The 27,951-nt window shown below is 40.7% G+C and overlaps 1 protein-coding gene across 5 annotated transcripts in view; it reads right to left on the bottom strand.

Moving 5' to 3' along the window:
• ppp2r3a (protein phosphatase 2, regulatory subunit B'', alpha) overlaps positions 1 to 27,951 on the bottom strand; it is a 345,954-nt gene that overhangs the window by 193,431 nt on the left and 124,572 nt on the right. Inside the window, exon 1 of one of the 5 annotated variants that reach the window (XM_072255639.1) lies at positions 9,312 to 9,388. The exons of the other annotated variants lie outside the window; for them this stretch is intronic. The gene's annotated coding sequence lies outside the window, so the exon portion shown is untranslated. Of the gene's footprint in view, positions 1 to 9,311; positions 9,389 to 27,951 lie in introns of those variants that run through there. 5 annotated transcript variants of the gene reach the window in all.

Raw genomic sequence — 27,951 nt, forward strand, 5'->3', positions numbered from 1 at the left:
GTCTATAATATAATCCCATTAAAGTGCACATACAAACGTACTTTCGTATTCCTCAGTTCTACCCGTAAAGCCTCACTGGACGAGCTATCCAGTCTGTTCTGACTGAGCTCTGCTGTAATATTTTCTCTGACTAGTAATGTCACCTCTCTTGCTCTATCACATCTAAACCAACGGAACCCCAGAACATCAGGCCTTGAATTGCCAGTCTCACTAACGGTTACAAAGTCATAATTCCACATACTAATCCATGCCTTAAGGTTATCTACTTTTCCTACAATAGTCACTGCATTGAAATATATGCAGCTCAGGTCATTAGTTCCACCATGCACCACCTTTCGATCCTGACTTTGTATATAGGCTTAACTACATTGTTCTCCACAAGCTCTCCACTATCTGTTCTGGACTGGTGCTCGGGTTCCCAGTGCCCACGCCCCCTGCAACACTAGTTTAAGCCACCACTCCAGAACCCCGCCTCTCCCTTCTCTGTAGCACTAGCAAACCTTCCCACTGCCCCACCTAGTCCAGGAACAAACTGTTCCTTCTGTACAGGGCTCTTTTTGTATCCATGTTTGCAAGGTCAAGTCATCCAAACTCCCATATATGAATAAATTTTCCGGATACCTGCAGATGCGATGAGATAGAGTTTGAAGACAAAGATTTGCAAATTTGGGGAAAACAACACAAATAAAATATCGTCCAAAGTGTGATGAAGAATTGTTGCTAAAATTTTAGTGACGAACACGTTCCAATATCTCCTTCACAGAATTTAATAGACTGCAAAATGGAAAATGATGCCATTAGATGTGATAATTCCAATAACACTTCATCATTGCAAATACTGTAGGTCTGGTATTTATTCTATCAAAAATCATTATGGGCAGACATTATCACTTAGTGATCCATACTGGATTTCATTTTATTCAGTCTCTACTGCGAAGGGATCCAATATCTCAGGCTGTTCTGTAATTGCTAAAACAATTATTCCTGTGTTATAAGGCTGAAAAGATAAAAGCTTAGATCAATTAAGGCAAGTGTTCGTTGATTTATTACTAGAGAAATACAAACATGATTGTTGGAGACAGTTAAATGACCTTCAGAAATGTTGATATTTACATTGATGAGAAGGAAATATGGATTGTTTCTATGATGTTGACATGTTGATATATTCCCTGCAAGGAATTCCTCAGTATGCTGATAGCTTTTGGCAACAGTCTAAAGTTGGCATTGCTGAAACTTATTAGCCAGTTTACTATTAAACTTCGAAGGATTTGCTGAGTGTCTGAAAAGGAATCTTTGTTTTGAAAGCAATGAGGGGAAAATAAAGAATAATTCTGAAACCCGTTAATCACAGCTACAGCTTCAATGGATCCTGATATTTTTATAACTTGCTTAAATTTTAACTCGTGGTTAAAGTTAACCACGAGTTAAAATAAATAATCAAATAAACAGTCAAATTGGCATTGTGAATTAAAATAAATAATTCAATAAATAGTCAAATTGGCATTGTCCTTAATGGCTGCCTGCTTCCATTTAAAAAGAACAATCCCTCTCCTTGCCATTACTGTAAAAGCTGACAAAGGATCAAGGAGTGATTATTGATTGCTGTACGTTTGAGTTGTACTTGCATCAGCTTTGGTGGAAAGGAAAAACTACTCCAATATTTTTGATTTGTGACTTATCACCCAGGAGAACTGATTCTGAATTCAGCCCAAAAAACCACCACCAATTCAGTTCTAAATACCAATATAACACAATCAAAGTTAGAATGTGAAACTGAATAATTGTATTTGTTCAGAGTGTAAGCAGCTTTGTTGACAACATACATCCTGCAAATTACCATGTGACATTAGATGTCATACCATAGTCGAAGAACTTAATTAAAGATGGAACACAGATTTGAATTTAAAAAAAGAGGAAAGAAGATTGAAAGATCTGCTATTGGGGGCAGGGCCAAAATTTACGTCCAAATGCCAAACTGAAAAGAAATTATCATCCTCTAATTGACCTTGAATCTCTATAGGCAGAATTCACCTCTTACTGACCTCAGGATTAATTTACAATAATTAATCTTGTGGCCTTAACGGGCCAATTTTCCACTTGGCAGCAGATTGTTACTGTTTTTTAAAAAATAAAAGCTGCTCATCCTCCTATTTTCCAAGAATTGTTCATTTTCATGTGATTTCAAAATATTGTGTACGCTACTTGTTTTTATTTTACAAATATATTGTTGCAAACTGTTTGCATATGTGATACTATATAAAGAATTATTAAGAATTCAATTATTTGTGACAGTGTTAGAGGCTACCACCATTCAGTCTGTCCGGTCAATGCTGGCCACTAACAGAGCAATTCACTCACTGCATTCTCCTTCCTTATTTTCCTGGAGACCAGTAACTTATTCTCTCTCCCATACCCATCAACTCTCATTGGATTCTTTGCCATTCGTCTACATGAGGGATATTTTACATAGTACCATAGAGTGGTGACCTTTGACCTACCATGTCGATATTAACGATTATGCCTACCTGTGCAAGTCCTATTTGTCCGCATTAATTTTGCATCACTTATGCCTTCAGTAATGGTCTAGGTGCCTTTTAAATGTAATTTCTGTTCCTGCCTCCACTCTTGGTACAGCAGGCAGTTCACTTGAGATGGCTACTAAGCTACTAAAAAATCACCCTACAGATCCCCTTTCAACTTCCTTCTTCTCACCTCAAATGTATTCCCTCTAGTTTTAGACACCTCATCCATGGGAAACATAGACTGGCTGTCTATCCTATTTATGCCTATCATAATTTTATATGTCTCTTTCATGTCACCTCATATTTCAGCTTCCTTAGGAGAAAACAGATCCAACCGATTAGCAACATGCACAAAATGCTGCAGGAGCTCAGAAACTCAGGCAGTATTTTTGTAAATGAATGAACAGTCGAGATTTTAGGCCGAGACCCAGGACCCAATCTATTAGGGTGCAAGTCCTTCAATCTGGACAACATCCTTGTGAATCTTTTTTGCACATCCTTTCCTGCTTGGTCACATCTTTCCCACAGTGTAGTGACCAATTTAACCAACTGACTTGCGATAAACCACAGAAACCACAGGAGGAACAAACATACTCTACATAGAAACACATTATGGAAAACAAACAAGAGCTGAAAATCCTCCTCCCTCACTACCATTCAGGGCCCCAAATAGTTTTTCCATGTGAGGTAACAGACCTGTGAGTCTGTTGGGATCATCTCCTGTATCTGGTGCTCTTGGCGTGGCCTCCTGTATATCGGTGAGACCCAAAGTAGATTGGGAGACCGCTTCACCAAGCACCTATGCTCCATCCGCCAGAAAAAGCGTGATCTCCCAGTGGCCACCCATTTTAATTCCACTTCCCATTTTCATTCCAATATGACAGTCCATGGCCTCCTCTACTGTCACAATGAGGCCACACTCAGGTTGGAAGAGCTACACCTTACATTCTGGCTGGGTAGCCTCCAATCTGATGGCATGAACATCAAATTCTCAAACTTACGATAATACCCCCCCCCCCCCGACTTCACTATTCCCCATTCCCTTTTCCCTCTCACTTTATCTCCTTACCTGCCCATCACCTCTCTCTGGTGCTCCTCCCACCCTTTTCTTTCTTCCATGGCCGTCTATCCTCACTTATCAGATTCCCCCTTCTCCAACCCTGTATCTCTCTTTCACCATTCAATTTCCCAGCTCTTTACTTTACTTCTTTCCCCACCCTTCCCTGCTTCCGGTTTCACCTATCACCTTGCGTTTTCTCTTCCCCTGCCCCACCTTCTAACACTGACTCCTTGTATTTTTTCCTGCTGAAGGGTCTCAGCCCGAAACGTCGACTGTACTCTTTTCCATTGATGCTGCCTGGCCTGCTGAGTTCCTCCAGCATTTTGTCTGTTGTTATGGAAAATAAAAATTTCTAGTAACTTTCTCATTTTTAATTTTTTCTCTTTTGTATCTACAGACAAATGGAGTTACAGATTCTGTGGCGGATCTTCTCAATCTAAGAGCCGATTTCCCATGTTAAATGCAGAAGGGTCTAAGCTAACCTGCGTTCTGCTACTGGGATCCATTAACAAAACATAGCAACAGATTAATTGGCAGGAACAAACCAGAGATAACAGTGCTCGTTCACATGTGCCAAAGTCTCAAGCCTGACAATATTTGAATATGTGAGTGCTGGCATTTCACCATAAAGTGGTCAGCAAAGCCCAGCAGGATTCCGATCATTCTCCTTTCAGTATTTATTTATATGTTTATCTCTTATTTCCCATTATTACAGATATTAATGTACAATTTGTTGAAACTGTTATTTGAACTGTTTATTTGACTATGATGTTGCTGTAAGAAGAGAACTCTCCAAAGTTCTTCTGACAACTTGGGACAGAACGGTTGGCCTAATGTTATTACAGCAGCAGTGATCACCGACTGGGGTATGATTCCCGCTGCCAACTGTAAGATGTTTGTACGTTCTCACTGTGACTGCGTGGGCTTCCTCCAGCGCTCCTGTGTCCCCGCTCATTCCAAAGACATGCAGTATGGATTAGGATTAGTGAGTTGTGTTATTATGTTGATGTGGGAAGTGTGGGGACACTTGTGGACAGCCCAGCACAATGCTTGCTGATTTGATTTGATGCAAACAATGCATTTCACAGTATGGTTTGATGTATATGTGACAAATGAAGCTAATCTAATCTATTTTTTAAACTTCAGTGAAACCACAAGATGTCTATTACATTTAGCCTCGGGCTATTTGTAGTAAAGTAGGACCATTGTGGGTGGTAAAATATGTTTATTGGACTTATCATATCACATTGGTTCAATGCCTTAGAAAGAGTAGCACAAATAAATAGGCTGGTTTTCAAATTTTTGGATTAAAATGAAAATGCATGTTTAGTACTCTCCTCCTCCACAATTTACTCAACCATTACTCCCAATAACTAACTCCTCACTCTAATTAACCTTCTCCATCCTTCCTAGGAAAATTATCCAATTTTTGCTAATTGGCCATTGCTTCTTAAGAGAAAATAGGCACTGTTATTTGTGAGGACATTTTGAATATTTCAGACTAGCCTTTATATATCCTTGCAGTGTTTATCAGGACTATGAAGAATTTTGCAGTGGAACAGAGAAATGTGATTATAAGAAGATTATCTTTATTTAAAATGGTGCTGCATTTGTCAGCACTCATGGAGAAAGTAGGCTAAGTTTTGCTCTGGCAACACACATCAAAGTTGCTGGTGAATGCAGCAGGCCAGGCAGCATCTCTAGGAAGAGATACAGTCGACGTTTCAGGCCGAGACCCTTCGTCAGGACTTAAGAATGGTGAAAATAAAGTGGTGGGGGCCAGGGAACTTAAAATCATTGAAAAGTTTAAGAGCGTGAGAAGTGTCACGAACATAGGTAGGAAGGGATTGAACAAAGGGGGATAAGACTGTGTCGAGGTATGCAGAAACGAGTTCGGTGGGGCAGGAGCAAGCTGAGACAATAGGTCTGCCGGGACAGGCAGGTTTGTGGATCTTGGATAGGAGGTAGAAACGGGAAGTGCAAGGTGTGTGAACTATAAGGTTGGTAGCAGTGGATGGGAGATCCCCTGAGCGGATAAAGTTGGTGATGGTGTGGGAGACAATGGCCTGGTGCTCCTTAGTGGGGTCACGATCGAGGGGTAAATAAGAGGAGGTATCCGTGAGTTGTCGCTGTGCCTCGGCAAGGTAGAGGTCAGTACACCAGACTACAACAGCACCCCTGCAAGTTTTGCTCTGTGAGTACAGCTGTATAATACTCTGTTGCGCCCAATGCATTTTGCTGCTGCCGAGGTGAAACTGTGTCCTTTCAAGGTACAGAAGTATAATAGGTGAGAGGGAACAAATTTTTAAGGTGTAATTCTGAGACCTGACATTAATTTTTAAGTGAATGTTGCCATGGTGATTGTGGCACTTGTGAAGAATTCATTTATTATTGTTTCTGCTTAAGACAGAGTTGGCTTCCTTTTTGCAGTTCAACTTCTCCTTGCCGAATAAAAACCTCAAGTACTTGTCACATGGAACTACCTATCATAAGATATTTGGTACCTTCAGTATCTGGAGAGTAATCTCTAGTACAAGCTGTAGAACTCATTAAAAGTATACTATAGATATCCCTCAATAATACTTATAATGAAACAGGATCACAGGATATCACAGGATATCAAACCGAAAACTGCAAAGCATTTTGCTTCTGTTATAGCTGACTTCCCTTAAGGGTTACAAGCTTTAACTACAGTAAAACAAGCTGAGGAATGACATACAGTAAGTAAATTGATTAAAAGACTGAAGCAATTGTGTCTCATTATCTGGTAATCTTAGAGAATCCTTATATTTTTATGCATATTTTTGATTCAGAATAGTGCTAATTTTACAACCTTAATAAAAATAATTGCCACCTCCATACATGTCTCCACTTCCCATAATTCCTTCAGTGTTGCCCTCTCCCTTGCCTTACCCATTCCTCTCTTTCACTTCCTATCTTTGTGCATTTTTTTAGAATTAAGTTAACCTGGTTGTTCTCTTTATTGGAAGTCAATATTTACAAGTAAACTTTTAACTACTTTCTTGTTGACCCCCATGACTTGGCACATTATTGCACTCTCGTTTTCAGACTGTTGGGATGTTTTAAAGCCATCAAAAAAAAAGAGGCGGATTTTTTTTTGGAACCATAGGCTACTTTTAGGATACTGCTGGAGAGGTGTCTGAGAGAAATAAACAGAAGAGAGTGCAAAGAGAAAAGTATTTCAGACTCCATTTATATCTGCACTATCTGAAGCAAGGATTCAGGAAATGAACTCCGCATCCCATTTCAATTTTGCACCCTGGTGTTTACAGTTTTATCTTTCATAAAATAATAGCTATTGTATACTTAAATCGCTTTAATAGTTAAATTAATTCATAGCACCTGAAAGCACTTCTTTCAAAATTAATCTTTTCAAAATTAATCTTTTCAAATCTTTCAATAGTTAAAAAAATGCACTATTCTTAAAAGCCATTCATCGTTAGGAATATTTCAAAGCAGCTCAAAGGAATTTGACAGCATCAATGCTATCTGGAGGTGGGGTGTCAGGATCCACTATCAGATGCTTTGTGGTTGCTCACAGTTCTCTTTACTTTGCCAGATAGCTGCAGCAGTGAGGCCTCAGGGGCATCAGGACAAGTACAGCCATGGGAATAAAGTTTGGGCGAGCAAGTTGAACTGTGGTCCATCTGAAGAATAAACATTACAGTCACCCTTGGCACACACACAGACTTGCAAATTGCAAGAAGCGTAAGGTAGCTATGTTGCCTCTAATGGGAATTAAGGCACTAGAAAATCTGCAGATGCTGAAGATCCAAAGCAATGCACACAAAATGCTGGAGGAACTCAGCAGGCCAGGCAGCATCCATGAAAAAGAGTGTCAGTCGATGTTTCAGGCTGAAACCCTTCATCAGGACTGGAATGGAAGGGGAGAAGTCAGAATAAGAAAGTGAGGGGAGGAGAGGAAGAAGTATAAGGTGGCAGGTAATAGGTGAAACCGGGAGAGTGACCTCTCGGTGGCCATCCATTTCAATTCTACTTCCCATTCCGACATGTCAGTCCATGGCCTCCACTACTGCTGCATGAGGCCACATTCAGGTTGGCAGAGCAAAACCTTATATTCTGTCCGGGTAGCTTCCAACCTGATGGTATGAATATCAATTTCCCAAACTTCCAGTAATTGCCACCTCCCTTCATTCCCCATTTCTGTATCCCTCTCTCACTTTATCTTCTTACCTGCCCTTCACTTCCCTCTGGTTCTCTCTCCCTTCCCTTTCTTTCATGGTCTTCTATCTTCTCCTATCAGATTTCCCCATCTCCAGCCCTTTATCTCGTTCACCAATCAACTTCCCAGTTCTTTACTCTTCCCTTCCTCTCCCAGTTTCACCGATCATCTGCCACCTTGTACTTATTCCTCCCCTCCCCCTACCTTCTCCCCTTCCATTCCATTCCTGATGAATGGTTTCAGCCAGAAATGTCGACTGTTAGTCTTTTTCATAGGTGCTGCCTGGCCTGTTGAGTTCCTCCAGTATTTTGTGTGTACTGCACAGAATTAAGGTGCGGGATTAAACTAGAACCGTGATTTCCGCACCCAAGTCCAATTTAGCACTCCTAAATATTTTAAAGTAGGGAAGAAGATAATTATTTTGATAACCTTTAAATCTTGCATATGCCATTTTTCACTTTGAAGGATATTTGGTGAGGATAGGTCTAACTGTTTGTTTTGAATCATCTGCCTGTCTGCCTATATGTATTTCCTAGTACAATTCTCTGTGCTCATTTACATAAGAACACAAGAAATAGGAGCAGGAGTAGGCCATCTGGCCTGTTGAGCCTGCTCCGCCATTCAATAAGATCATGGCTGATCTGGCCATGGACTCATCTCCACCTACCTGCCTTTTCCCCATAACCCTTAATTCCCCTACTATGCAAAAATCTATCCAACTTTGTCTTTACTGAGCGTGAAAATGAGCATCTCTTTTTGTAGTCTGCTGCAAACTTCAGGATCTAGACATGGGAGACTGTATTTAAGAAGACTAGATGTAAATCATTTTACTCCAGGAGTACTGAAATATACTGCAATCAACCCCCTTGGCAGTTTTTTGGAAGTGGTATCAACATGAATGTACCAACAAAGTTTATGATGTTGCCAACACACAATATCCAAAGTCTTTCTTCCCAGATTCAACTGAATTACAGACAAATTGTACCACACATTGTGCATGAATGCAATACAGATTTCTATTAATATTATTCTAGAATGTTCAATCAAAATCACTGCTCAGCTAACGAAATCAGGTATAGGCATAAAATACCAAGAAGTGTTAATATTTAAATATCATTCAAATGCTAATGGCTGTAACATTTTCTTTGGACATGAAACAATGCAAATCAAACAATAGATCACAGGCTTGTGTATTCAATATCGCTGCAGCTTTTAAATTTTCTATTCAAAGTGACTGCACAGCCACCAATTGATTTTCTTTTCAGCAATAATTTACTCTGTCCTCATTGCTTCCACAATAAGGAACAATTCAAATCTAACCTCTTACAACTTTACTTATCAGAAGCTCAAAGTTCTCCAGAAATAATTAACAGGAAGGGGGATGCAGTTTAGATTTTAATCCCAGTATTAGCTCATTCCATATCGAGAGAAATAATTTGAAATGTTCTACAAAGCCTAACCCTAAAAAGTTAGCCTTACAAACCAGCAATATGTCAAATCTGTAAAAATAGTAAGATCATCAAACCTGGTAGGTTCATAGGAGGAAGCTGAGATCAGAGTAGAGACCTTCTGGTTATATAAAAGTCGATTATATAAGCCCATCAAAGAGGAGATAGATACGTTTCCAAGTGAGGTCCAATGCCCTTCGGGACCTAATGACTTAGAAACACTGCGCAGTCCATCCAGGAAACAGATGTATATAATCACTCAGAGTTTCAGTGTCTCCTGGGCATCCAGGTTTGAACTCGATTTCTGCAGCTTCAGTCACTGACCCCCAAAGACAGAAAACCAAATTACATTCAGCTGCTTAATGACTGATTAGAGATTTATTTGCGACATAAGGAAAATCCCTTGAAAAGCTTAAACTTTGCCCGCAATTTGAGTAAATTTCAGCAGAAGCATTTAAATGTCAGTTGGTTTGAAAATGTGACTCAAAGCATAATTGATTTATTCGCAAGAGTAAACTCTGAGTGCTTCTGCAGACCAACAAATATAAAATTGCAGCCAATGAGCGAAATGCTCGTTGTAGGGTTGGCAAGACCCTGGGACAACTGGCACCAGAGGGGCTTATAAATAATTAATGTGTGGAAACTCTTCCTTTGAAATAAGCAGTTTAATTTGTTTACAGTAAAAATATTGATACCTCTGTTCCGTACACAACTATTCACTGCTATCCTGATTAAACATTTTATTCCCAGAGTGAAGTAAAAACTTGTTAGAGATTAATGAATGTGTTTGATCTACATGTATATGCACATGTACAATGGTCAGAAATTTTCAAAGTAACTTAAAGCAACACACACAAAAAATGCTGGTGAACACAGCAGACCAGGCAGCATCTATAGGAAGAGATACAGTCGACGTTTAGGACTGAGACCCTTCGTCAGGACTAACTGAAAGAAGAGATAATAAGAGATTTGAAAGTGGGAGGGGGAGGGGGAGATCCAAAATGATAGAAGACAGGAGGGGGAGGGATGGAACTAAGAGCTGGAAAGTTGATTGGCAAAAGGGATACAAGGCTGGAGAAGGGAGAGGATCATGGGATGGGAGGCCTAGGGAGAAAGAAAGGTGGAGGGGTGCCCACTATAGGGAGCTCTTCCTTCAGTTAGTCCTGACGAAGGGTCTCGGCCCGAAACGTCGACTGTACCTCTTCCTAGAGATGCTGCCTGGCCTGCTGCGTTCACCAGCGACTTTGATGTGTGTTGCTTGAATTTCCATCATCTGCAGAATTCCTCATGTGAGGGTGACGAATTCAGGACTGAAGTGTTATATTTGAATGCATGCAGTATCTGGAATAAGGTAGATGAACTTGTAGAACAGTTGGAGATGATCTTGCGGGCATCACTAAATTGTGGCTGAAAGAAGATTATAGCTGGGAGCTAAACATCCAACGGGACATAGAAAATGCATGTCAGAATGGCAAAGTTACAATGGTCATGGGGGATTTCAATAAGTAAGTAGATTGGGGAAATCTGTTCAGTGCTGGATTACAAGAGGGGATATCTGTAGTATGCCTTTTAGAGCAGCTCGTAGTTGAGCCCACTATGGGTTCTGCTATTCTGGAGTGTGTGCTGTGCAATGAAGTGGGATTGATTAGAGAGCTTAAGGTAAAGGAACCTTTAGGGTTCAGTGATCATGGGAGTTATAGACTGGATGTGCAGAGGATGTTTCCTATGATGGGGAGTGTAAAACCAGAGGACACAACCTATAATAGAGTGTTGTCCATTTAGAACAGAGATGAGGGGGAATTTCTTCAGTCAGAGAGTGGTAAATCTGTGGAATTCATTGCTAGAGGTGGTTGTGGAGGCCCAAGTCAACAGGTATTTTTAAAACAGTGGTTAATAGATTCCTGATTACTGAGGGCAGATTCTCAGTTATGGGGAGAAGGCAGAAGATTGGGACTGACAGGGAGCCATGATAAAATGACGAATCAGACTCCACGTGCCAAATAGCTTTATTCTGCTCCTATATCTTATTTGAGAGATTCTTCACCCATCGAAAATCTATGAAGATAAATGGAGCCAGGCTAACCCCTATTGACATCAGTGGATCTGGGTTGAGAGGGTGAATAGCTTTAAGTTCCTCGCCATACACATCACCGAGGATCTCACATGGTCTGTACACACCAGCTGTATGATGAAAAAAACACAACAGTGCCTCTTTCACTTCATACGGTTGAAGAAGTTTTGTATGGGCCCCCAAATCCTAAGGACTTTTTACAAGGGTAGAGCTGAGAGCATCCTGACTGGCTTCATCACTGCCTGGTAAGGGAACAGTACTTCATTCAATTGCAGGGCTCTGCAGAGAGTGGTGCAGACAGCCCAGCACATCTGTAGATGTGAACTTCCCACTGTTCAGGACATTTACAGAGACAGGTGTGTAAAAAGGGCCCAGATGATTATTGAAGACCCAAGTCACCCCAACCACAAACAGTTCCAGCTGCTACCATCCAGGAAACGGTACCGCAGCATAAAAGCCAGGACCAACAGGCTCTGGGACAGCTTCTCCCACCAGGCCATCAGACTGATTAATTCATGCTGATACAATTGTATTTCTATGCTATAGTGACTGTCCAGTTGTACAAACTATTTATTACAAATTACTATAAATTGGACTTTGCACATTTAGATGGAGACGTAACATAAAGATTTTTACTCCTCATGTATGTGAAGGATGTAAGTAATAAAGTAAATTCAATTTCACCCTATTCTTCTGCTTCAGAGTGATGAGGAAATCTTAACTGCCCTATGAAGGCCCTAGAGTGTGCTGTCCAGACCTCTAGCAGCTATCTTCAGCTGCAAAGTTTTCATGCTAACAGTCACTGGAGGGGTGGCTGTCTGTAAGTCGACAGAGATGCAGTTTTTACTGGAACTTGCACATGCAGCCAATGGTAGACTTCCAAATGAAATACTTTAAAAGAGAATGAGCCCTTAGTGTAAATTTGAAGAGCTGCCTGGGACACTGTTAACAAGATTGTGCCATGTTTCCCACCCACTGCAATCTTGTTTGCGGTATGATTGGATTTATAGGACAATTATCTTCTGTGTGGATCTATTATGATTTTAAACAAATGCTTACTTGTATTGCAGAGAAAATCAATGCTCCCAACTGCACTTTCATTTAGCAATCTAAAGGCTCACAACTATTACAAAGTGATTTCACCTTAAACTGGATTGAACTGATTTATTGCCGCACCCAGCTGAGCTGATTAGGAAAGACCGTTCTAATTTACATACTTGTTGCATTTATGACGTTTGCTTTTTCTGGGAACTGGAGATTGTAATAAGAATGCTTCCAATGAAAGCATTACAAATAATATGTAAAACAGGATGACATTGCCTTTCCTAGCATAATAATAGATCCAGTATGCATGCACGGAGAGCACAGTAACCTACATTATTCCTTGCCAACTTTTTTTTCAAACTATTCCTTTCGTCAAGGCACAGCCAGCTGTGATGCTTATAGGCCAGAGGTCTCACTCAGTGACGCACATTTGGGTGGCAAGGGGCCAGCCGGGGATGTCACAAATCCTGCAGGGTATATAGAGTCAGGCCATGGAGAGAAGATGCTCTGAGGGAGGTCTTCTTCCAATGTAACCACAATGACTTCAACAGAACATTTAAGTGTTAGTTTGTCCACTTGTAGGGGTCTTTGAAAATTTGTCCAAGTCCAATAAATAGGAGTACTCAACTTGCTGAAGACTTGCTTCAATGGAATATCCTGCCCAGAGTGCCAGAAAACAGCAGGCTCTTGGAAAATTTTTATCAAGATAACAAGTTAGCAGTCACCGTGAATTTAGAACAAAATAAGTCATACATTTTATTTAATCAAATCTTTAAAGTTTTTTTTGCTGAAAATCAGGCAGAATCACTCATTGATGTTTAGATTCTATTTTTATTTTAAAATATTCTGATATTTTCTTATACTTTCACTCCCTACTTGAGAATGGCATTCTTGATTTCATATGCAGTATTTATGAGCAGTTATTCTGGAAAGCAGTCTATCAAATCCCAGAAGGGAACATCAAGACATCTGTTGTAATTGAACCCTCAGTTTGTCTTTTCCAAATGAACCACTCCTACTCTCCCAAATCTCATCCTTCATTTACTTGAGTTCCAATGGGTGGGGATCTTAGCCTCCTGAACTTCACAGGATGGCTGACAGCCAGCAGCCTCCTTACACCCACTCTTAATAAAAAAAACCCTGGCGACTTAAATGTTAACAAGGTCCAGCTGTTAGAGTCTCCTCAGGCAATTACCCTGCCTATAGAATGGTGTTCAAATCCCTGTTCAAGTACAAGCCTTTTGAATGTTTTCAACCATATAGAAGTGTCCCACTGAAGACTTTTATATTCTAGTTTTTAATTAAAAGTAATTTGTACCATATAGCCTACATTATAATAAGGGACTACTTTATGTTTTAGTAACACGTCATTGCATGCGCTATTAAACGCGTATTGATCTGTGCCAAGTTCAGATTTCTGCCAGTAAAGAACCATGAAACTTAGCTCCCATCTCCAGCGTTTTTATTAATAGTGTTGTTGTGTAACCAGGCCATATACACAACACTCACAACCTGCTGGAGGAACTCAGCAGGTCAGGCAGCATCCGTGGAAATGATCAATCAACGTTTCGTGCGGGAACCCTTCATCAGGACTGAAGAGGGAAGGGGCAGAGGCCCTATAAAGAAGGTGGGGGGAGGGTGGGAAGGAGAAGGCTGGTAGGTTCCAGGTGAAAAACCAGTAAGGGGAAAGATAAAGGGGTGGGGGAGAGGATTCAGGGAGGTGATAGGCAGGAAAGGTGAAGAAGAAATAGGGGACTATACCTCTTCCCACCGTGCCACATACAAAAATGCCATTCCCTTTTCCCAGTTCCTCCGTCTCCACCGCATCTGCTCCCAGGATGAGGCTTTCCATTCCAGGATATCTCAAATATCCTCTTTCTTTAAGGATCGTGGTTTCCCTTCTGCCATAATCAATGATGCCCTCACCCACAACTCCTCCACTTCCTGCACTTTGGCCCTCACCCCATCCTCCCACCACCGCAACAGGGACAGAGTTCCCCTTGTCCTCACCTACCACCCCACCAGCCTCCGGATCCAGCACGTTATCCTCCGCAACTTCCACCACCTTCAGCACGACCCCACCACTAAGCACATCTTTCCCTCTCCACCCCTCTCCGCTTTCCGCAGGGATCGGTCCCTCCGCGACTCCCTGATCCACACGTCCCTCTCCACGGATCTCCCACCTGGCACCTATCCCTGTAAGTGTAAGTGCTATACCTGTCCCTACACCTCCTCTCTTGCCACCATTCAGGGCCCCAAACAGTCCTTCCAGGTGAGGCAACACTTCACTTGTGAGTCTGTTGGGGTCAACTATTGCATCCGGTGCTCCCGGTGCGGCATCCTCTACATCGGTGAAACCTGACGTAGATTGGGGGACCGCTTCGTCGAACACCTTCACTCTGTCCGCCACAACAGACAGGATTTCCCAGTTGCCACCCACTTCAACTCTGCTTCCCATTCCCATTCAGATATGTCCATACATGGCCTCCTCTACTGCCATGATGAGGTTAAACTCAGGTTGGAGGAGCAACACCTCATATACCATCTAGGTAGTCTCCAGCCCCTTGGTGTGAACGTAGAATTCTCCAACTTCTGGTAATTCCCTCCCCCTCCCCTCCCCCTATCCCTATGTCACTCTGCCCCCTCCCCCAGCTGCCAATCACCTCCCTCATGGTTCCGCCTCCTTCTACTACCCATTGTGTTTTCCCCTATTCCTTCTTCACCTTTCCTGCCTATCACCTCCCTGAATCCTCTCCCCCACCCCTTTATCTTTCCCCTTACTGGTTTTTCACCTGGAACCTACCAGCCTTCTCCTTCCCACCCTCCCCTCACCTTCTTTATAGGGCCTCTGCCCCTTCCCTCTTCAGTCCTGATGAAGGGTTCCAGCCCGAAACGTTGACTGAACATTTCCATGGATGCAGCCCAACCTGCTGAATTCCTCCAGCGTGTTGTGAGTGTTGCTTTGACCCCAGCATCTGCAGAGTATTTTGTGTCCACATACATAACAAATTGGCGATGCGGTTAATGAACCTATATCTTATTGGAATGCCAGGTTTTAGTTGATAACGACACCTGGAGGAAGAGTGCAAGGAACGAGTCAAGGAGCGGGAGAAGGAGGCAGAGCGAGGCCGCGAGTCCAAAAGGAAGTGGGAGCACAGCCGGGGTCAGGAGACCAAGAGACAGAGTCGGAGCAGCAGAACATCCGGGTGAAACCACAGCCAGTGCTGAACACCAGGGGCTGAGGGTCTGCCTGCCCCAGAAGGGAGATAAAAAAGAGCCACACACGTATCTAGATGGAGTGCACCTGCACTAGCAAAAGGGTCAAGTGAGTCAAGTGAAACGTGCTGTGACTGCAAGGAGCTAGCTAAAAAGAAAACAAAGAAAAACGGGGCTAAATTAACATAACAGAGATGGCAATGATTTGAACCATTACAGCATTTGATAGTGGCATTGAAAATTGGGTAATATACATTGAAAGAGTGGAGTTATATTGTGATGCTAACTGTGTTAAAGATGAAAAGAAAGCCAGCATCTTACCCAGTATTTTGGGAGCAAAAACATACGGGCTGCTATGGAGGCTTGTTAACCCCTGAAAAGCCAGCTGACAAAACATTCAAGCAAATAGTAGACACTCTCCAACAGCATTTAAACCCCAAACCACTGGTCATTTCTGAAAGATTTGTTAAACTCCATCTGTTAAACTCCTGAAGTTTGCAGACGACACAACTGTCATTGGCCTTATCCAAGATGGTGATGAATCTGCATACAGATGGGTGGTGGAACGGCTGGCCCTCTGGTGTGGTCAGAACAATCTGGAGCTAAATACGCTCAAGACTGTGGAGATGACAGCAGACTTCAGGAGGAGCCCCCCAATACTCCCCCACTCACTATACGCAACAGTATTGTGTCTGCTGTGGAGACCTTCAGGTTTCTGGGTGTCACAATCTCCCAGGACCTGAAGTGGACACCCAACGTGGACACGCATATCAAAAAGGCTCAGCGGTGGTTGTATTTCATACGTCAACTCAGGAAGTACAACCTGCCTCAGGAGCTGCTAATTCAATTCTATTCAGGAATAATCCAGTCTGTTCTCTGTTCGTCCATCACTGTCTGGTTTGGATCAGCTACCAAACAAGACACGAATAGACTCCAAAGAACGTCAGGGCTGCGGAAAGGATTATTGGTGTGAAGCTGCCCTCGATCCAAGACTTATATGCATCTAGAGTCAGGAAGCGAGCAAGCAGCATCATCGTAGACCCATCACACCCTGGACATCACCTGTTCCAACTCCTTCCTTCTGGTAGGCGCTTTAGATCACTGTGTGCCAGGACAAATAGGTACAAGAACAGTTTCTTTCCTTATGCCATCAGTCTTACGAACACTTGAATTTTAGTCTATTATAAACCAAGTCCACTTGTACATACACAGCTATACCTCATTGTATATAGTTCATGATTATTTGCACTATTGTTTTGTTTGCTTTTTGATTCTGTACAGCGAGAGCTCAGGGAAACAGGCATCAAATTCCCTGGGTGTGTCCACATACTTGGCGATAATAAAGGATTCTGGTTCTGATTCTGATTTAAATTTCATAAATGGAATCAGAGCAAAAATGAAAGCATTTCTGAATATTGTGCCGAATTGAGCAAATTATCAGAACATTGTCAATTTGGAGCTGGTCTATCGGATGCATTGAGGGACAGGTTAGTGTGTGGCATGCACTGTGAAACCACACAGAAGAAGCTCCTGTGTGAAAAAGACCTTACATTAGAGAAGGCGCTGAACATTGCAATATCAATGGAAACAGCAGCACGGGGTGCTTCAGAGATACAACAAAAATCTCTGGAATATGCTACGAATAAAATGTCACTGAACAGAAATGAAGGAAAGAAATGTTACCGTTGAGGGAACATGTCACATGACTCTGATGACTGTTGGTTTAAAAACAAAGAATGCAGAAACTGTGGCAAACAGGGCCACATTGGCAGAGTATGCAAAGCTAGTAAAGAGCAGAAAAAGGACCAAATACAGAGAAACAAGAAACCCCAGAAAGGGAAATATAACAATATACACAAAATGGAAGAAAGCAGTTCTGATGAAGATGACTCAGACGAAAGTGAATTGTCTTGTCTGCAACCTCACAGCATGAAAGAGACAGATGATCGAAGTGTAATAAGGATCACTCCACAAGTGGCAGGCGTGAGACTGAAAATGGAGTTGACAGGCTCAGCTTTAACAGTGATCTCTGTGCACGACTACAAACGACTGTTTTCTCACATACCTCTGAAATGAATTAAACTAATGCTAAAGATTTACACCGGTTAGAAAGTGCATCCCAAAGGTAAAATTAAAATGACAGTGACCTATGGAGACAAAACACAGCAGCTGAACCTCTATGTACTGAAAAATGGAGGACCACTACTGCTGGGATGTGAATGGCTCAGGAAAATCCAGTTGGATTGGCACACCATCAAGGCACTAGATGTGTCGACAAAGGAGGACAGTTCGGCAGGGAAGATGTCTGCAGCTCTCCTCTCACCCATTGTCGACTATTACAATGACGGGGAGAAGCGAGACAACATCGACAATGAGGACAAACGCAGTATCCGTGGCTGCCTTTTCTGCAACTGGAGACAGAACAAGTGGAAAGGAATTATATTAAAGAGAAGAAAGCAGCAGTGAAGGAATTTGAAGATAAAAAGATTGAGTTAGAAGTAAAGAAAAAGATGATTGAGAATGAGAGGCTAACAATGGAAATCACAGGAGATTCTATGGAAATAAAGCCAATAATGACTAGGAAAGTAAGGAGGAGACCTAATGACCCTGTTCCAGTTACAGACAAAAGATGAAAACCTGCATCTACGCAGTCAAATTACTTGTTAACAGATGAACAGATAATGGAAGATCTGCGAACTCTCAATAAGCTTAAATCTCCGAAAAGACCAGCAACTCCTTCTTCTCCTGAGCATCTTCCCAGCACTCCTGCTGAATCACCAGCACAAAGATATGAAGCATGAAGAGAAGATAGAAAGCTATATTACGATAAGAAATGGTATCATGAAGGTCAGGCTATCTATTTGGAATCTAAAGAGAATACAAAGATTGACTGTGTAATTAGCTCAGTTGGAACAAATGAAATCTGGGTAGGAAGACAAGTGATAGCACAAAGATGTGTATATATCTTGGGCAGCTGCACAGAGGAGTCTTCATTATATGGAGGCGATCTGCCGCCTAGAACTCTTAGCAAGTTGGAGGCGCGCATCTTCTTAACTCCCTATGCTCAGAGGTCAACTTTTCATGACTTTTATATGGAAATCTGTACTAAAACAAACAAGTTTATTGACAGACTGAAGAACACACTATTTGAAGACACTTTCCAATGTCATCTCAGTTTTGATGATTGTACATATTTTTAAGATAACAGTCACCTTTTCACAGATTTCACTTTGCTTTCCTCATCTTTGCAAGATGGAGGTGATTACTCTTTATGGTTGGAACCTGCCAATTTGTGGATTGTTTAATTTATTCCAGACAACCAAGTGAAGACCTGTTTGCTTCAGTGCTGGACAATCTAGAGAAGACTCCCCGCCCACCCCCCTGAGAGACTTGAGTTATAATTGGGTCTTAGACCAAAAGTAAAAAAAAAGGCCTGTTATAATTTGATGTTATTACGTTACTTTGTTATAATTTGATGTTATTAAGTTGCTAAGTAAACAAATGGTAGGCGTTTGAATGTTAAGGGTGAACATATTTGTTTAGCATAATGGCCCAGTTAAAAAAACAGTTGATACACTATTAAAATAAAAGGGGAGGAGGGTACTGTATAGCCCACATTATAATAAGGGACTACTTTATGTTTTAGTAACATGTCGTTGTATGCGCTATTAGGCGCGTATTGATCTGTATGTGTGGGCTGAGTTCAGATTTCTGCCGGTAAAGAGCCATGAAACTTAGCTCCTGTCTCCAGAGTTTTTATTAATAGCATTGTTGTGTAATCAGGCCACATACACAACATAATTCTAACAATAGAAAGTTTTCCATTTCATGGTCTAGCTTCCAACTCATTCATGATAAGGTGGTATTAGTTACAGTCAATATCAGCTCACTATGAATGAGTGGGACAAAGTTGAACAGAAGCAGATGAAACACTATATTTTTTACATTTAGTGAGTTCCATTAGGTCACACAAAAACAAACTCATACTGGGAAAGCCAAAGACTTGCTTTCCACTTCACTTTTTTCTGTTTGTCCTTATGCAGGCACTGACATTAAATAATTAGAAAGGAATCCAACTAGCATTCACATTGAATGGACATGTTCTGGTTTGCTTAGAACATAAGCAGTACACGTCAGATGCTTCCTTTATAATTACATACCCTAGGTGCATCATTATTCAGTCAGCCATAGCTTGAGCTTGGGTAGGCATCATTTGTGACAAAAGGACTTCAGTAAATTAATCTTAAACCTGGGCAACAACTGAGGTTCTGATTTTGTGGGTTTTTTTTTCACTAATGTGATAATGTTACTCCTGGTGAATATTCATGTATTCCTACATAAATCCATGAGTTTTTCCTCCTCATAATGCTTAGTGGACCACTACTGCAATTCTGTACCACTTTAAATATTGTTCAATAAGACTGTTGTTCAGTATTTAGTAACTCTCCACCAAGGATTAAATCACCCAAATACAAAAAGCCAATTGCCATTTCATTGATTTGTCTTGTTAAATGTTAATAATTGAAATGAGTCAGGTTGATTAGTAAATGATTGAAGCTGCTGATCAAACACAATTCTGTTTTATTAACAGTTCTCATTTCCCCAGGGGTAACAGTGGGAGGTATTGGGATTCTTTATTGGCAGCTGATTATATAATATTTGGTTTTAAGTTCTATTTCTTTTTCAAAGCTTTGTGTCATTAATGAATATCTGCCTAAACAACAAAGGGTTTCTCTCTTTCCCCTCCCTGTGGGAAAGTGGCTATCGTCCACCTGCCATCTCCCTCAGCAACTCCACTGACACCACTTACACTCTGTGTAAAGAATCACAGTGAGAACCTGATTCCTGGTATCCATGGGACTCCAGTGGACAGCTTATTTTATCTGACACTTCTATGCCAGACAAAAAAAAACACAAAAGATGAAAAATAGACACATTTATGCTGACTCTACATTGAATTTTAAAAATTACCGCCTTAAAAGAAATAAGGTGGAATCAAATTTGACACAGATTTTTCTGGCTTGTTGACCAGTAGTAATGCCAACTCCAGATATTTTCTATTGAGATGAATCATTGTGTGGCTTATATGTGTGAGAAATAATGATTTACACACATAGTGGCTTTCTACTTTTGAGAGGAGTTCACTGTTATAACGCTGGAAATGGAAACCTGTGCATTGTTGTGCTAAAGCTAAGTCACCTGTTTACTGATATTGAATAATGGAGGACTATTGCACAATGCACCCGGGGGAATGCTCCAATTCTTTACACAGTGCCATGGCAGCCAAACATTCATTTGTTGCCTCCAAAAGTGCAGCAATGCTTCCATATTACACATTTGATTGTGGAATGGGTATTGAATCTATACTGTTCTGAATCAGTGCCAAGATTTCTTCCAACTGACACCAGAGCAAAGGAGCGGTTAAGTAAAAATAAAGCTGAAGTGACAGAAATCTTCACTTACACAGTGTGTCTTTGGGAGGTACGGTTAAAGATAACAGTTGCTGAACAAAAGCAGACTTGGATGAGATCACTGGAAACACACACTTTGAATAACAGACAAATGTGAGGTAAGTGTCTCACTGTCATACTGTTCAATGTAACTCTTTACTGAGACTGCTCACCTAATTTCCAATGTAAAGTTAAGGAAAAATACTGAGAAATTACTGCTAAGAATAACAGGATACCCATGTTCCATGTTGTGGGTGCTACGGGATCTTTATTGTTCCTGAACCTCAGTGAAGTACATTTTCCAAAGGGAAGTGTTTATGCTCTCTGAAACACAAGGTCCCCTCTGCCTCATACTCCAAATTCTCTTTAGATACTTTTTCTACTGAAGAATTTTGTTGACAATTTTGTCACTTACTAGGAAATTATGAATAATCTAGCAGTCTACAACGAGTTTAAGGAATTGAAGCAGACTCATCTAGCTGGTGGCATTACTACTGGATGTTTCTTTCAGCTCTCTTGGCCAAGTGTCTGATGACTTGCTTGATGCACTTCTATGAATACTTACTTCCCATCCATGAGATTTATGGAACCTGCAACCAATCTGACCATGAAAATACTACAGCTCAGTTCAATCTGTTCTATTCTGATATACACATCATCACACTTTCAACTCAGGAATGCCAATGGATTTTCAACTAGTTCAGGAAACCAAGCACCGCCAAAGTCAACCATACCCTTCCACTATTACCCACATTTAAATCACTTCGACTGAGGACAAGAGTTTCTCAACCTCTTCTGCTTAGTGGCTTTATTAATGAAACCATTATAAAAAGGTTTTTTATTCAACAGGTTTTAATATAGCCCTCGGCCTAAGGTTAAAGTATACAGAGGGCACATAGCTTCCAAGAGGTGGCTGCATAAATAATGCCCTTACCATTGTCAATGATCCCTCCCGTTGTTCAGGAATCTCTTTGATCCCCTACCATCAGCGAGAAGGGACCATACCATCGTGATTAGAACATAATCACGAGGAATTCTGCAGATGCTGGAAATTCAAGCAACACACATCTTCCTAGAGATGCTGCCTGTCCTGTTGCATTCACCAGCAACTTTGATGTGTGTTGCATGACTAGAACAGCTAAGATTTGAAACAACTTCTCCCCCCTGGCCATTAGTCTACTGAACTCCCCACCGCCACCCAGGTCTCCCATATGAAGTGCCAATAGCATTATACTGTTTACATTTTAACTTGTGTCATAAATGCTCCTTATTATTTGTTAACCTACTTGCGGTAATATTATTTTATGTATTGTGTGTGAGTTATATATACTGTGATGTGCACCTTGGTCTGGAAGAACATTGTTTAATTTGGTGGTATACATGTGTACGGTTGAATGACAATAAGCTGAATCTGAACTTGAAGTTGAACTAAATGAACTAAGAATCCGTTCTTCTTATCTATTTTTCTAAATATCCATTTTATCCTAAGTGCTCACTGGAAACCAGGTTTGAAAAAAAATCAATCTAATGCTCAAAAATTGCATGAAAATTGTGTTAGCACAATATTAACCAATTCTGTGCATGTTTCTAGTTTGGTTGTTAAAGCAATGCCTGAGCATTGTTGTGCCAAAGTTAAGTTGAGGCTGTGTCCTCTAGTTCTGGATACCCCACCATAGGAAACATCCTCTCCACATCCACCCTATCTAATCCTTTTAATATTTGGTTGGTTTCAGTGAGATCCCTCTGCATTCTTCTAAACTCCAGTGAGTACAGGCCCAAAGTTGTCAAACTTTACAAATCCTCCCTTGGAGGGTCAGACACCCTGAGCCAATAGGCTGGTCCTGGACTTATTTCCTGGCATAATTTACATATTACTATTTAACTATTTATGGTTTTATTACTATTTACTATTTATGGTGCAACTGTAACGAAAACCAATTTTCCCCGGGATCAATAAAGTATGACTATGACTATGAATATGACTATATAATCTATATTGTTCTGATTCAGAACCGAGATTTTGGAGAAGGCCTTCTAGTGCAAGAATTTCATTGTCTAATGTCCACCTTAACAAAATAACAATAAACATTCTGCAATGCTGAAAAACGTTTCCAATTTTCCAAAACTGTTTTGAATTATTCTGGAATTCAAGAATTTACCTCATGCAGAAAGGAAATCACAGAAATGGTAAAAGAGGTCAGATTGGAAAAAAAGTCTATCGAACTGATAGCCAAGAATAATCTAATAGGGTAACAAAGAAATAGACACCACTGAGACTGACCTTGATGTTTGTGAGGACAGTGTAAAGCAGGCTGACATGCTTGAACATGTCAACATCAAGAAGGAAGATGTGCTGGAACTTTTGAAAAACATTAGGAATGATAAGTCCCTGGGGCCAGAAGGGTTATACCCCAGGTTACCATGGGAAGTGAGGGAAGAGAATGCTGCACCTTTGGTGATTATTTTTGCGTCCTCAAAGGACACAGGAATAGTACCAGATGATTAGAAGGTGGCAAGTGTTACTCCTTTGTACAAGAAATGGAGTAGATGTAAACTTGGAAATGATAGACCAGTCAGACTTATTTCAGAGGCGGGCAAATTGTTGTTGAAGGTTCTTAGAAACTTGATTTACAAGCATTTGGAGAAGCATAGTCTGATTAGGGATAGTCAGTACAGCTTTGTGAGGAGCAGATCATGCCTCATGGACCTGATTAAACTCTTTGAAGATGTGACAAAGTCTATTGATGAAGGTAGATCAGTGGTTGTGGTTTATATGGATTTTACTGAGGTGTTTGATAATGTTTCCCTCGGAAGGCTCATTCGGAAAGTCAGGAGGTATGACTTTCAGGAGGAAACGACTGTATGGATACAGAATTGGCTTGCCCATAGAAGGCAGGGAGTGGTAGGAGACTGAGTATATTCTACCTAGAGATTGGTGAGCAGTGGTGTTGCGCAGGGATCTGTTCTAGGACCCCTGCTCCTTGTGAGTTTTGTAAATGACTTGGATGAGGAAGTAGAAGAGTTGGTTAGTAAGTCTGCAGATGACGCAAAGGTTGTTGGTGTTGTGGAAACCATGGAAGGATGTCGTAGATTGCAGCAGGACATTGACAGGCTGTTGAGCTGTGTTGAGATGTGGCATATGGAGTTCAGCGTGGAAAGGTGTGAAGTTATTCTCTTTGAAAGATCGAATTTGAAGGCAGAATACAGGGCTAATTGCAGGATTCGTGGCAGTGTGGGGAATAGAGGGATCTTGGTACCTATGCCCATAGTTCCCCCAAAGTTGCTGTGCAAGTTGATATAATTGTTAAGAAGACTTATGGTGCATTGCCCTTCATTAGGCAGGGAATTGAGTTCAAGAGCCTTGAGGTAATATTACAGCTCAGTAAAAGCTTAGTTAGACCGCACTTACAATATTGTATTCTGTTCTGCTTTCCTCATTATGGGAAGAATATAGAAGCATTAGAGAGGATGTAAAGGATATTTACCAGGGTGCTGCCTGGACTCGGGGGCATGTGCAGGTTGAAGGAGCCAGGTGTTTTCTCTCTGGAGTGAAGGAAGGTGAGAAGTGACTTGATTAAAGTACACAAGATGACAGGAAGCATAGATGGAGTGGTTAACCAGAGTCTTTTTCCAGGGCAGAAATGGTAAATACAAGGGGGCATAATTTTAAGCTGATTGGAAAATAGTATAAAGGGGTGTCACATGCAAGTTTTTTAACACATAGTTGGTTGGGTGCGTTGAATGCTTTGCAGGGGGTGGTGGTAGCGACAGATACATTAGTGGAATTTAAGAGACTCTTAAATAGGCACATGGATGACAGAAAAATAGGCGGCTATATAGGAGGGAAGGGTTAGATTGATCTTGAAATAGGTTAAAAGATCAGCACAATATTGTGGGCCAAAGTGCTTGTACTGTGCCCTAGATTTTGAAGAGTATAGACTGGGGCTGATTGTATGCTGTATTGGAATCTGGAATCTGCAAAGCATTGTGTCCGGACCTTTAGGGGGATGCTTGTGAAAAGGGGATGGAATAGTGGACAGGATCTTAGTAACTCCATTTTTTATCTGCTTCTCCATTTCTTGCAATCCCTACCTTCCTCCAGTATCTAGTGTTCTGTAGCTGTCTTCTCCACCCCTGCAGGGGTGCTGCCACCAGATAATGTATTGTAAGCCCAGGAAAGAATCTGAGGCATATGCTTTTATTTCCCCTGATGACACATGGGGTGGCACTACTATGTCTAGAAAAATGTGTAAAGATTTTATTTTATAAAGACACGTATGAGCACTTGCTGTACCAGCGAGCCTGTTGGAGCCCATTTCATCCTCAGTGCATCAGCACTACAGGTTTTCTGTTTTGGCTAGACTGTTTCAATATGACATCACCACATTGTAGGGCATTCTCAAGAGAACAGTGTGAATGCAGATATCTTTACAGCTCCTATCATGATATGATTATAAAGTGAGATGTGAACTGGCTGGACTGGACCTCCAAGATGAAATCATCTTGGCAAAGCAAAAGATTGAATTTCCAATAACAAATAGTAAAATGTTCTTCAGTAAGTCTCACCTCATAACTAATTGGAAGTTAGCCTGTTTTTTTTTGTTTATGTAACGAACCATGGCTTTTGCAGTTTTGCTTTGAGCGCAAGAGGCTGAGAATTCAAAAATACTGTAAGCTATAAACAATTTGTTTACCTTCTCTTCTAACTACAGTCACCAGCAAAGACTGAGAATTCTGCAACTACAAACCTACTCTCAAAGGAAAAAAGTGTAAAGATGAATAATATACAAACGTAATATTGTGAATTTTAACATAATACTTAATGGGCACAGTGTGTATGCATGGCTAAAAGAGAGAAACTCTTTCTCTGAATGCACTGGACAGCAAAGATATTTCTTTCTGAATACTTTTGCATGCATCTTGTGGATTTTGGGCTACTGAACATGAAAATCGTCATGAAACGGCCCTATCACACACTGGTTTTTTATATTGCCTATATTTGTTATTTCAATTCATAATTCAAGTCAATTGAAATATTACCCACCATGAAAGCTGGAAAGTTTTCTATCTTGTCCAGGGCAGATGCTACATGGCAGGACAGGTTTTAGGAAGGCTATAGATTTCCATGAAGGATTTTATTATTTGAAACAGATGTTACCCAGAATAATTGATGCCAAGATTAAGGAAGACATTCTTGTTGGTCCACAAATCAAACAGGTCATCAATGACAGACAATTTGAAGTACCTCTAGTGGGACCAGAGAAAATCGCGTGGAAGGTATTCAAGGATGTTGTTGAAAATTTTCTAGGTAACTACAGAGCACCAAGCTCCATGCAGCTGGTTGACAGCATGCTTCAAGCATATAAAACCAAGAAGTGCAAGGTTTCACTGAAGATTCGTTCTCTGCATTTCCATTTAGACTTCTTCCCTGCAAATCCTGGTGCTGTCAGTAACAAGCATGGTGAAAGGTTTCACCAGGACATTGCAGTCATGGAGAAACGGTATCAGGGCAAGTGGAATCAATCAATGCTGTTGGTTGTAGTTGGACACTTAACCGAGAAGTCTCAAAGTACAAGTAAAATTCATCAACAAGATATTTTTAGCTTAGTTGAACTATTGCAAAAACATCAGGTCTGTTATGCAATTAATCATATTATATTCTATAAAAGTTAATTTCTTGCTTCTCTAAATTCCTATGTGATACAAATAGTCTGAAATTATATTTGTGTTCAGCTTTAAGTGGTGCACCACAAACACAAAAAAAAATTCTGAGGAAGCAACATTTTCATCTGGTGTAGCCCTTGATTATAACAATGTTGTTTCTAGCTGCTGATTGGATGTGCTAATGACTGTCATTGGAAAAGTCATTTGTTCCAGATCAAAAAAAGAAAGGTTGTAAATTCTCTTTGAAGCTTAATATACACAGGTGTTCAATGCTAGGCCACTTTGAGTTTTATATGTCACTTCAGTAGCCCATCACTCTGGTTAACACCTACAGCACAATGTGGGTGAAGACAGCTTTACCAGCATATACAGTATTAAGGCAATGATGAGGGCTTAGATCAAATTCTATACTATACAGTGTTACTGGGAAGTCCCTGTTATTCAAACATTCAGCAATGGAGCTAAAAAAGCTAAAGTAAATGTACTTAACTATTGGCAATGAACATTTATTACTAATACAGCTGCAAAAATTGAACCTAAGCAAAGAATTGCAAAGTGAACATCCATAATGAAAATAACTGGGACCTTCAATTTTTGTTCTGGTGGTTCTGTGATTCTTGTGAGCTTTTTCATGCTTTGAAATTTGTTACCTCTTGCAATTAACATCAGGCACACATGACCACACAACATTTCAGAGAGAAAGGTTTGCTGAAAATATGTGTTAATAAGGCATGCCAATAAAATTTATATTTATATTTACCTTATTAAGACAGCTGTGTGCTTGTTCCTTCAAACAACAGCTGTTGTTCATTTACAGCAATCTCATCTCTGAGCGAGACGAGCCATTTCAGAATTCTAAGAACATAAATCTAGGTTGATACAATTTAGCATTGAATGAGTGCTGCATTGTTGGAAGTGCATTTACAGATTGACAATCTCTATTCTCTGGGAAGGATAGAAAAGATCCTATTACACTATTACAAATATCCATTCTTCAATCAGCATTAGTACTGTAAATTATTGGTAACATAAATCAAAGGTCATGTTACATTGTTGATCGTTTTGTGAGCAAACTGGCTGCTGTATTACCAATACTGTAACAGAAAAATAGATATAAGAAAAGGAGTATTAGAAAGACCTGGTGGCGAGGAAAGGCACTTTCATGATGCAAACTTTTCTTTAAAGCATTTTATTCCATCCTAAAACCCTTGTGCCAATTATTTATAAAGATTTCTGATTATGAATATTGTGGGATTGTTTCTGATTGCATCT

Source organism: Mobula birostris, chromosome 4 (genome assembly GCF_030028105.1).
Source record: "Mobula birostris isolate sMobBir1 chromosome 4, sMobBir1.hap1, whole genome shotgun sequence".
NCBI lineage: Eukaryota > Metazoa > Chordata > Chondrichthyes > Myliobatiformes > Myliobatidae > Mobula > Mobula birostris.